The 12,204-nt window shown below is 38.4% G+C and overlaps 1 protein-coding gene across 2 annotated transcripts in view; it reads right to left on the reverse strand.

The window, feature by feature from the left end:
* The window catches only part of LOC147062546 (beta-1,3-galactosyltransferase 1-like), a 51,575-nt gene that overhangs the window by 25,188 nt on the left and 14,183 nt on the right, over window positions 1-12,204 (reverse strand). For both annotated transcript variants that reach the window (XM_085912848.1, XM_085912857.1), the window contains exon 2: window positions 2,404-2,454. The gene's annotated coding sequence lies outside the window, so the exon portion shown is untranslated. The remainder of the gene's footprint in view (window positions 1-2,403; window positions 2,455-12,204) is intronic.

Raw genomic sequence — 12,204 nt, forward strand, 5'->3', positions numbered from 1 at the left:
TCTATGACAGGAGTTAAGCTGCCAGAATGTAGCAGGTGAAGTCTTTGAAGAAGGCTGCAGTGAATCAGATTTTAGCTGAGACAAATAATTCTCTGCTTGAATTTATTACCATTTCAGTCTAAACAGCACGGAGATGTCCTGGTGCACACCATAAATCAACAAATGCTTATTCAACAATAGGATCAGAAGAGCATCGCCTGTATTCAACGTTCTTTTGACAATTTAATTTTAATCAAATTGTAATCCTGTTTTACCATTTGAAACCTCAAGTAGCTTTATTTTTTTAAACATTTACACAATTTTAAACAATACATGCCGATAAACCTCTTTCTTCTCAAATAAATCAGGTTTTCTATTAACTCGCTTAAAGCCATTCTATTTTATAGTGTTGAAACCAAATGTGGGATGAAAAACTGCCCACAGGCACAAAGTGTTCCCCACTCATCAGCTCTTCACCACCCACTGCACTACAAAGAATGTCCCACCGAGGCCACTTGCCATGGTTTATGCTCTTAATGGCTCTCTTTAATTCCATTGTGATTCATCTGCAAAAATCGAATAACGGCCTGCAATTTTCATGAGGAAACAAACGTTCCTTCTTGACTGTGGAAAGACTTCCCGACACCCCTAAACGAATCAGCGGATGAAGTCAGACCAATACGTCATTGCTGTTGGCTGCTCATCACTCACAACTCACATGAAAACGGACCTTGACAATTTAGGCACAGTGTTTGCATTTTATTCTGGATAAGTGCTCTATTCAATAACATAATGACAAGTAGAGATGATGTAGGAGGTCACGGCACAATATTCATAGGGAAAATGAACGAGGCCACTGGACATGATAAAGCACCCTTTGAAATGTCCTTGATAAATTACTATGACACTATCTATGCAAATAGCTCAAATTGCTGGACCTATAGCATGTATAGTTAAATTGCTCCATCACTGCAGTCTGAGAAAGCTCACATCAGCAAGTGTGACCTCCAAATCTCTCATATCTATCAAATCTATTTCCTGTACACACACTTGGAAATACATAATGTAATCCATACAATAGGTACTGTACCTTCACATCGCTCATTTTTGTTATATTGAACGATATTTCCTGTACATGCACTTGGAAAAACATAATATAATCCATACAATAGGTACTGTACCTTCACATCGCTCAATATTGTGATATAACCGTTCATAACCTCCCACTTCCAAATTATATTAAAAATTTTACACTCTTATGTATCTATACTTCATAAATCATATGAAATATATATGATAAGCATAGATGACAAACGGCTCCCCGGCCACACCTTTGTGTCATAATGTAAATGCAGTTAGGTACTGAGGTGTTTTAGCAAGTTCCAGTCTCTTCAGTTAATTTCATACTTTGTCTTGTCGGACTGGTATTGAGTTTTTTATTTGTCCCACATGGGAAAGAGAACTGCAGTTTTCCAATGTTTATATTACTAAGCGTGTACAAGCAAGTTTGGGCTTGTTAGCATGTCATTTATGCTATAGTTAGTTGAATAACGTTACGTCAGGCACAAGAAACTAACCTTGTTTATGTAACGTTAGCATACCGTTCAGCCTGTTGTTGCCTATTCTATTTTTATTTTTAATTTCCTGTCAAGATGACACGTTAGTTCTTAGTGTTGGATTTTATCAAATATATTTCCCCCAAAAATGCAACTTATACTCCACTGCGACGTGTATATGTCTTTTTCTTCTTTATTATGCATTTTATGGCTAGTGCAACTTATACTCAGGAGCGACTTATAGTTCGGAAAATACGGTAAACTATATGACTTTAACAATGAGAGTTGGACTAAAATTAAAAACAAGTTTATAAATAATATCAGATATGAAAAGACAAGATATGACAAACACTGCACGTAAGGTGCTCATTTCCTCATTCTCTTTCACATAGATTTGATTGATCCCTGTTATTTGGGTATTATTAGCTAAGTAGCAGACTAATTTCCTATGAAATATGAGTTATTTTGGTCGCTGTTTTTCTAACATCACTTTGGGGATCTTTTTGGTAAGCACTTAGCATTTCAACACGGCAAAAAGATCAAAAGTCGATTTAGCATCATATGGCTCATTAAATACATTACAACAATCTTATAATTCAAGAATGGAAAAAGCCTCTTTGTTTTTTCTCAGCATTTCCGCATAATTAGCCCATACAAGATTGATGCATATGCAATAAAGGTGAGAAAGCTTTTCATTAAACAACATGATTTTAGATGAAAACCACTGTGGCAACAATTTTTATTTCAAATTTCTCTCAGTAGGGAGAGCATTGCTCATGATGAAGGGCCATTTAAACCCAGGAATAGGCGTAATCCTTGACTGAGCAGCAATTTGACAGGAAGCTGGAGTTAGTGTTGCATATCGTACCTGACGCAGCTGGCTCCATTCCAACACAATAAGAGTGCCAACTTCCTATCCCTGAAATAGAGAAAAAAAAAGAGTCAGTGGAGCCCACCGAAGATGAATATTTGAGAAAAATAGTTGGGGAATAGCAGAGTGGATTTTCAAAACGGTTACATAGTCTACAATCTCATTAAAACTTTTCATTGCTATTCACATACCAGAAGAAATAAGAAAGCGAAGAAGGAAAAGAAGAAATACAAGAAGAAAAAGAAGAAATAAGAATAAGAGAAGAAAAGGAAGTAATATAAGAATACAGAGAGAAAGAAAAAACTAGAGGAATATAAAGAGCAAGAAGAAATAGAAAATAAAAAGAAGAAGAAAAAAAAGAAGTATCAGGTTTATCATTTTACAGATAAACAGTACAAAGCTGTTGCTCTTAGGAAGAAAAGTAAAATCGTCAGTCCTGTTAAATCGTCTATCCAGTGAGTGAGGGCGTAGGATTGAGCATATATCGTCCCATTAAAGTAACATTTTTAAATTAAAAATTAAAGTTATGGAGAGTGAGTTTACTCACATATTCACGAACGTGAACACTGTAGAAAGATGCTAACCGGCATTTTTAAGCGAGCGCGTTGGACGTTTTCATCATCGAAGTTGCACCCCATAAATCACATTTCATTACAAACATTGAAGGGGTCTATTGATAGAGACACACTGAAATCTGCTGAAATCATCATTTACCGAATCGATTTTGATTTGTCTTAATGATCATTGTCAACCATGTACTCAATAAATTACATTGCTAGTCCATAGATTAAAAGAAAATGCTCATTTACCATAATGAATATTCATCATTTTTCCAAACAAAACAAAGTAAATGAAGGCAACACTGCCTGAAGGAGAAATACATATTTGATGCACAGTAATGGTGGCAATTGGAGAAACCTTAGAGTGTCAGTTGTTTAGAGACAGTAGTGCTAAAAAATACGTGGAGGAAGATTGGAACAGACAGTTCAGTATAATGACAGAAGAGTCAAAATTATGGACATGCACTGTTATTGTTGGACAGCAACAATATCTGCAAACCAATGAAAGTCTGGCTTTGCTTGAAGTATGGACAAAGGGCTGCGTTTTGCTTCTTACTAGCTGTAACTCATCAGTATGCTGCAGACTCTGTTATCTACGGCTACAAACAGATGAAGGAGGACTTATCTATTGATGAATGTGCTTTCATGAGAACTTAACATTCAAGACTCACTTATGCCTTCAAAAGGTCACATTTAATTCTCTCATATCAAATGTAGTTTCTCACTCGATTAAAATGCTGAAACACAGACATGGAGGCCATATTTTAACTCACCTTTTGGTACTAATTCAACTTAGAGATGACATCAGACACTGAATCATCAAGTCAAATGAAGACATTCAGCATATAATCTTTCAGTTACAGAATTCTTGCTCACTTCCTTGCTACTGAGGCGAGTCAGCTCCCTTTGTTTTTGATGTGAGTGAAATGTGAATTGATGTGTGACTTGATGGGGGAAATGCACCGCTAATTGGTAATTGAATGAAATAATCACCCTGTGAATGGTAATTTACTCCAATTGCAAGTAGCCAGAAAATGTATAACTATTTCTTCCACCAGTCCTGGACTATATTGAAGTGAGTGAGTGAGTGAGTGAGTGAGTGAGTGAGTGAGTGAGTGAGTGAGTGAGTGAGTGAGTGAGTGAGTGAGTGAGTGAGTGAGTGAGTGAGTGAGTGAGTGAGTGAGTGAGTGAGTGAGTGAGTGAGTGAGTGAGTGAGTGAGGTATGAATATTTTTGTTTTGTCATAAGGAGACAACCAGGCAAATTAATAAGAACTTTTTCAAGTTTGATATCTTCTCTTAAGTCTTTCATTGGAAAAAAAAACATGCAGAGTTAAATATTAGTAATCCACCCAAGCCATTAAAAATAAACAAACCAAAATCTACCGCCATCCAAAAATACTAACAAAGTCCCAAAATGTTAAAAGCCCTCCCTTCACAGAAAAAGTATAGATTCTTGAAATGCGATGAAATAAGGATGATAATAAAAAATGTGGAATCCTAGAAATAATTTTGTTTTGAGAAAAGATTGTGTAAAATATGCCTGGAATGTATTTAATTTCACAAGTATGGATATATGGGTCATTATTAATACTGTTTTAAAAATTGTCAATTGTAATTGACGATACATTTGTGATATGCTTTGAAAAAAAACAGGCTTGTGTGAAGTTTTGATATGTGTTCGTTCATTCATTTGTTCATTAATCTTTTTTATGACATCCATTTTCTCATGACATTTCAAGGTTCAGATTAGCCTTTAATCATATTGATTTTTTTCAAATAGAAATTACGGCATTCATGCAAGATGCATCAATAATCTCAACTGTGTCAGGAGGCAAACAGTGAGGCAGGTAAACTTCAACCCCATCAATCATGACATGGAACAGAGAATGTCGACCAGGAGGCCTGCTCATCTAACATCAGTGATCTTTCTGACCTCCCAAATGCCCTTCTGGATGAAATAACAAACATTTCCCACTGGGCGGGTCTCCATTCTTCTTCCCTTGTATTTCTCTATGGGTATAATTGCACCACTGTACCAACACTTTGCTCGATATAGTTAAGATCGACTTCTGCCGGCATCAACAACAGCACCAGTGATAATGTTCAGAGAAAGTGAGGAAGCAAGTTCAAGTCATACTGGAGCCCTGTGACTTTCCTGCTAATAGGCAGAGAGTAGAACCCTCTGGATAATTGGAAAGCCCTTCCTGCCCTCCAGCTTGAGTGGCATGCCTCAGCCACGTCGAGTCAGTCACCTGATCGGAGCTCAGCTACTACGAGCTGTCGGCTCAAATCCAGAGTAATCACACACTTCCATTAACAAGCGACTCACACACCGAAATGTGTTCTCAGAGAGGCGGCACGTCCAGTTCACACAGCCGCACAAAGACACATGCATGCAAGAGCGCACACGCCTGTGAGGCACACACACACACACACACGCGCACACACACGCACACACACGCTCTAAGGAGGCAGCCAGTCACCTGGCAAATTAACTTATATGACAGATGCGCAGACATACTCATTGGTATATTACAAACAAGCTCCAGTAGCATTGCAACTGCAGATGCTAATTCAGACCTCAGACACTTTCCTTGTTGTGGAATCATGCGTGCCTGTGTTCTCAATTAAAGTCATTTTTCCGGATGTTGGAAAAAGTAACGCCCCCTTGTCAGTATGCTAATTACTAGAATGTGAATAATGACTACCATTCCATGGTGATTAAAATTGTTAGGACCAGGGATGTAGCGATATCTAAATCTCAAGGTTCGATTTTATTATGGTATTCATCTCACTGTACAACAATAACAGGAAGGTCACAGTAGATGTGTGTATACTACAAAACATTATTATTTGTCAAAGGTTTTGGGTGAACAGAGATATGAACCTAATTTACAGATGAAACCACGCAGTTCATTCATCAACATAGCCTTTTCATGATTTTCAGCACTTTTAGTCTTGTGGAATCACTGATCATGACGTTTTTGAAATTCCCAGCTTTAATTGTCAGTCCCTTCAAACTGACTTTCCTATAACCCAGTCAATAATTCTATGCTTTGCAATATATGACGAGCAACTGAGGAATGCCCTATTTCTTCCCCCTCATGGCAGTATGAGCCAGCAGCTGCACACAAGACAAATAAATAGGTCGGAACATCTCAGTGACCCCTGAGTGCACACAATCGTGTTTAATGAGTGAGGTGCTATCTAGGCATTCTTCAGCATCCATATGCCATCAAGATTGTGCAGCAGGCAACACCACGCTTCAGCATACTCCACAGGACAGAATTTAAAAGTTTAGGTAAAATTAAAAATGTTTTGAGCAAAGAGCAACAGTTTTTCAAAGAGTGAATGGAAATTAATTGACATGGAGAATACTCGGGCATAGGCACCAAACAATCAAGAGAAATTAACAAAGGCAAGAGTCGAAGGTCAATGGACTATCTTCTCTTTGGTTTTATTATAACTGTCTGCACTGTCATTGATTTTTACCCTTCCTCACCCCAGCGAGCCTGTCAAAGCATGACAGAGTACACCTTTTGATCCCAATGAGGCCTCTCTGCTCCACCGTCCGCCTTCCAGCCAACATCCCCTCTGTGGTGCTGTCGTAATTTGAGGAAAAGTTCTGAGCTTCCTTTGTCTACTCTGCCCACTCATTCCGACAAATGAAGAAGTCTTGCAGCATGCCTTGTTCTGGCGTCCTAGCAGACAGTCTAAGAGCCAAAGCCTCAGTCACAAAGGCGCCACCTGCCGCCCTTGGCACCCCTTTTAATCAGCGCTGGATTTTCTTTCCACTTAAAACAATACAATTAGTCTTCACTTGGGACTCACCCTTCACTCTGAACAGCTAATAGCTGCAATTGCAAGACTGAGAGGCACAAATTGTAGCATAATCAGATGCAACTAATTATACTGCTGTGTTGATGAGGTTAAGACATTTAATAGCCCCCCCTCCCAAAAATAAACCCACATTATTTGTCTCCTCTTGCATTTGGGTTACCAGTTGCCAGCGCTGAAACAATCAATCCAATCATGCATCTAAGTGTGAAGAATGTGATTTTATGTTCACGCGTAATAGAAATAAAATGATATTAACATTTCATATAATGATGTATCAAGTGCCAAGAATTATTATGGTTGTCATGATTATTCCTAAAATACACACAAACATCGCAGATAAACACACACACACAGAATTGCAATACCTTGTATTTGGAATATAATGGTAAATGATTTGCTACCTTCAAGGTACTCAAAACGCTGATTCCTCATGCACTCATGACACAGCATCGCATGAAATTCAGCAGCTTGCTCAAGGAGACTCAAACCCAGAATCATAGGGTTGGTAGACAAGCACGAGAGACCCACTCTGCTCCTTTGCATCATTACATGTTCAATTACAGTCATACGCCCCTTGATGGCAACCATCACAATTATGAGGGGTATTAATTTCCTCATGCTACAGTCTAAAAGAAAAGAGACGATGGGGGTTGCCGAACTGCGCGAGTTGATTGGATCTCTCGTTGCCACGGGCAAACTGTTGGAATTTAATGTTGCAAGCAAGGACAGAATGTTCTGTATCATCCTTGAGTGAATTCCTGCCACAGGTCAGAAAGTGCATAATAAAGAAGGTGACGTTCCGAAAAATGCTCATGGTAAAACATCAATTTGCAAAGAGTCAATCCAATCGGAGTGTGAAAGTGGACAATACATTTCATAAATCCTGCAGCACATGTTTAGAACATCCAATTGTGCATCAAGATTGTTGGTTTGAACCTAAGATCTTGCTTCCTTCTGTTAAATGCAAATTTTCTGCTTCAACTTAATTAAAAATGTAAAATAGTGCGTAATGGTTCTATCTTTGTGTCACTTCTGCAAATACCTTTATAACGTTGTTGTTTTTTTTAATCATGCATGATATAAAAAGGTCTGGACCTTTTCAAACGGTCAAGACAAGGGGAATTTCACCATGCAATGCACACCAAAAAAAACAAAACCTGTTGAATTAGCTACAACATAAAATGTGAGTTTAATTTCCAGCCAGTTCCCAAATGTGCTGTCCACTTCTCATCAAGAATGCATTAAATCCAAAGAACTAATTTTGCTGGACAATGCACACATAACAAGACAGTTACCTGAACCTACATTTGTATACAAGACCAATTAAAATGCTGAAAACTCTATGGAAAACACTTGAAAATTGTGTTCCAGCTGCACGTTCAAACGCATTGGCATCTAACGACCCAATGGGCCTCATTCACCAACAGTGCATACACACAAATTTGTGCTAAATAATGCATACACACGTTCGAAGCGCAAGTCAGTGATTTATCAATATATGCGTACTCTTCACACACATTAGAACCGCCTCGGACCACGCTTAAGCAGAAATAACAATGCATCACCTTTCAGAAAACATCCAACACAAATCTTTAACCCAAGACATATTTAAACTACAGGCGATCATAAAAACCATAACAATTTTAACGATACTAACATATCAGGGATTTGCTATCAGGTTGACCAATGTCCTAAATTACTGCAAAAATGACACTTCTCATCACTTTTACTCTCATTTAATTCAAGTGCTCCCATGTGCAGTATGTACTGCTTGTGTGTACCCTGTGAGAGTTCGCGCTGTGGTTGCACAACTGGAAAAAGCTTATTAGCTAGTTAATCCAAGGCTTCATTGGTTCCTATCTATCATGTCCACATGTATGGTACAAATCTCAAATTTACAGTTGACAAACTGACAATAGAATATTGTTATCATATGTTGGCAGTTTCTTTGTTTAGCAATGTTGCTTCATGGATATTGACTAACTACTGGTTCCATTGTAAAATAATAACTCCATCCATCCATCCATCCATCCATCCATCCATCCATCCATCCATCCATCCATCCATCCATCCATCCATCCATCCATCCATCCATCCATCCATCCATCCATCCATGAAAATGTTTGGGAAGCACTTCTCTAAGTAATGCTTAACAACTTTGACTCAGGGGGGGAGAAAAAACAACCAGAGCTTTTTGTACATGAAGATTGTGTTGTGATTTCAAAGTAATCATTTCTCGTCTAGCAAAAAGCTAGTAAATCAATAGCTTCAAAACAGCACAAAAGCTTCTGTTGGGACAAAAAAAAAGAATAACAACAGAGCAAAACCGACTTTGAATATTGCCATTTTAGGGCAAGAGTACAAATTCATTTAGCAATCAAAGTGTATCTTCTGTTTGGCCACTTCAGCTCTTCATGGTAAGATTTGGAATTTAGTTTGGGTTCAACCAAAGGTGTGTGAAGAAAGCGCTTTCATTGGGATAACCAATCAACAGACTGAAAGAGGACAATCAATCAATCTGAGGCGATCGTTATGGGTGAAAAAAAAAGACACGCTGTGTGCTTAATTCTATTCTGTGACAAATGGATTAAGTGACAATAATTGGCACCAATTTTGCTGCTTCCTGTTTCACGCTTTCTCTCACAGCCTCAAAATACAGTCTTGTTGACAGCTTCACTGCACAGAGAGCAGAAGACCCATCCTCATCTTCATCATCATCATCATCATCTTCATCATCATCATCATCATCATCATCATCGCTGCCATCATTATCAACAAATATCGCTTGAACAGAGCCCAAGATGGGCGTTTTCTGAATCATTGTCTTTAAATTAAACATGGGTGTGTTTGTAGCGGCAGGGGGAAACAACGGATGTTCCTGCTATCACGCGGCAGTCAGGGAGAGAGGTGACGACAGGTTTTGACACATGAACAAGCAAGAGGACAAAGCAGGAGCATAGCCAGCAAGATCCACTATACAGGGTGAGAAAATAAGAGGTTGAGTGGGAAGCAAGCCTTCAGTGTTGGGCTGACTCATTCACCAATCCTGGGCACACACTGTTTTTCTTTGTGCCCTGTGTCGCTCCATGACATCAACATCGCATTGAAAATTCCATGCAATCCTCTGCAGCCCAAATACATTCATGAATGTATGACTGAATAAGCAGCAGAAAACGCAAACGGTTGGCGATGAATGCCAAGTATTTGAAAGGCTGCAGCAACTGCAGTGCACTGTGTTGCTCAAAAGCAATGTCATATGGCTCAACATGGTGTGACAGGACTTAGTGGGATCAATTGTTTGGATCAATTGGATTGTATAGTGGTATTTGACCTCGGAAATAAAAGAACTTACATCCTAAGAGATTTTCTTTTTGTTCGAGCTGGCCTAGCCACTATTTTGTAGAAACAGTAAATATGGTATAGCCCAAGGCACAGAAACAAAAACCTGTCAGTGTTGTTGTTCTTTCGCCTGGGAAGAGGAGGTGGAGGCATGAACAAGACAAACAGTCAGAGGTTATGCAGGATTCTTCAATCCCACCATGAGTGATTTTTCAGTGCTATGTTTCCAACTGGGTGGCAAGAGTTTGGGAGCTGGAATTTTTCTGTTACAGCCAGTCTGTGGCTGCCAGTGCAAGGTGTTGCTTGAAAGATCCGTTCCACTGTACTGCTAGTCAAGATGAGCTCATTTTGGGAAATTGAGATTGATTTTGACCCAAAGGGTGCCAGATGCTGCAGGAAAACGGTGGGCTGTCAGAATAGGAAGATGAAAGGCAAGCTTTGTACAGTACACCTTGCAATGTTAGGGTGTTACAAAAGTGCTTCTCAACTAAACTTGTTTGGTCATTAACGTTGAAGATTTCTAATGTTTTTTTTTAATAAATAAAAAAAATACAAGTACGGAAAACTGTTTGATTTGGAAATATACCGGATCCACCTTGTATGCCGACGCCCCACTTCCTGTCTGGCTTGTATAATTTCTTTAGCTTGGTAAAAATATGCTTGCAGCATTCAAAAAAATCTTGTGGAAGGCCAGCGGGGTTCCGCATATGGACTACGTACGGACCACAGACGCAACGCAGCTTCCGTTCCGCAGTCAGTGTGAATTAGCCGTAACATGCATACTGATTGTCAACATAATTTTGACCACTCAGACATTATAATGACAACAACATAATGAAAGCCAATACAAGTAGTCTACTGTATCAAAAAGGAAGCCAGTCATCAAAACTGGAAGAAGCTATTACATTGGGTTCTGCACACGTACACAAATATCTATGGCAGTAAATAAGAATAAGTGTGAGTTCATTGTATCACCAAGGTGCCCCAGCAGCAGACGATTAATTCTTCAAATACATTTTAGATGTGATCCCCTTTTTTCATATTTTGCGGGCAGAAAAAAATTGATCAATCTGGCATGTAGTGAAAAATGTTGGACAAACACAATTTGTTTTCCTTGATTTATAATCTTTCATTCCCCACAGAAATCATAGGTGCAGGTTATTCAGAGACTTGGAAGATATCTATTTTGAACAGTTATCAAAATCCCAGCTTGGACAAAAACTGTATGTCCATTCAAGATTGGGTGGAATGTGCCATTTTTATCAGGGAAAAGAAAAGAAAAAAAATTGGAAATATCATCACTCGTGTGCAATGTTCTCTTTTGTGCTATTTCTGTGTGAGCTCCGAGTACCAAAATTTCCTGAGGGAGCTATCCCAACGGATGAATACAGTTGAGTTTAAGTAGAAAATTATGGTCTGTCAATGTATATTGTAAGAAAATGACAAGTTAACTAAAGATCAGTTTCAATCAAATATATACGGTACGCTGTGTACTATATGTAGGACAATTTGAGGGAGTGTCAAATATTCCCAAACCTAAATAAAATTCTGACATCACAGATTACTTGTCAATTATTTGCACACTTAGACACAGTTAATCTGCATCTCTGATGACTATGATGTATTCTATTGCAATTTTTTTCAGATTTGTCACATTAGTGGAGAAATGTGAATTCTGAACTGCTCTCGCTTTTGTACACGGCATAAATTGCATGCTGTCAAATTGTGTTTTGTATACTATTAACGGTTTCTTTAATTGCAACATGATAGAATAGCACTGCCTGATGAATTGACAGAACCACACTTTTTACCACAGTAAGCCATTCGCAAAAAAATAAATAAAAAATGCAGTTTTTCCAGATATGCAGTTTTAAACATCTTTAAACATCATATCTACGTAAGTCCTGAAGCATGTATCCAACTAAAGTGAGTGACAGACATCAAATGAGATCTTTCAAATGATTATACTACAAGACAGAACTGCATTTGCGTCAACACAGCATTTTCTTGCTAACGCTAAATCCAGATTGACATTCATCGAAAGGCTTATAAGCAAAT

Source organism: Syngnathus leptorhynchus, chromosome 1 (genome assembly GCF_054491065.1).
Source record: "Syngnathus leptorhynchus isolate UIUO chromosome 1, UIUO_Slep, whole genome shotgun sequence".
In the NCBI taxonomy this organism is placed as follows: Eukaryota; Metazoa; Chordata; class Actinopteri; order Syngnathiformes; family Syngnathidae; genus Syngnathus; species Syngnathus leptorhynchus.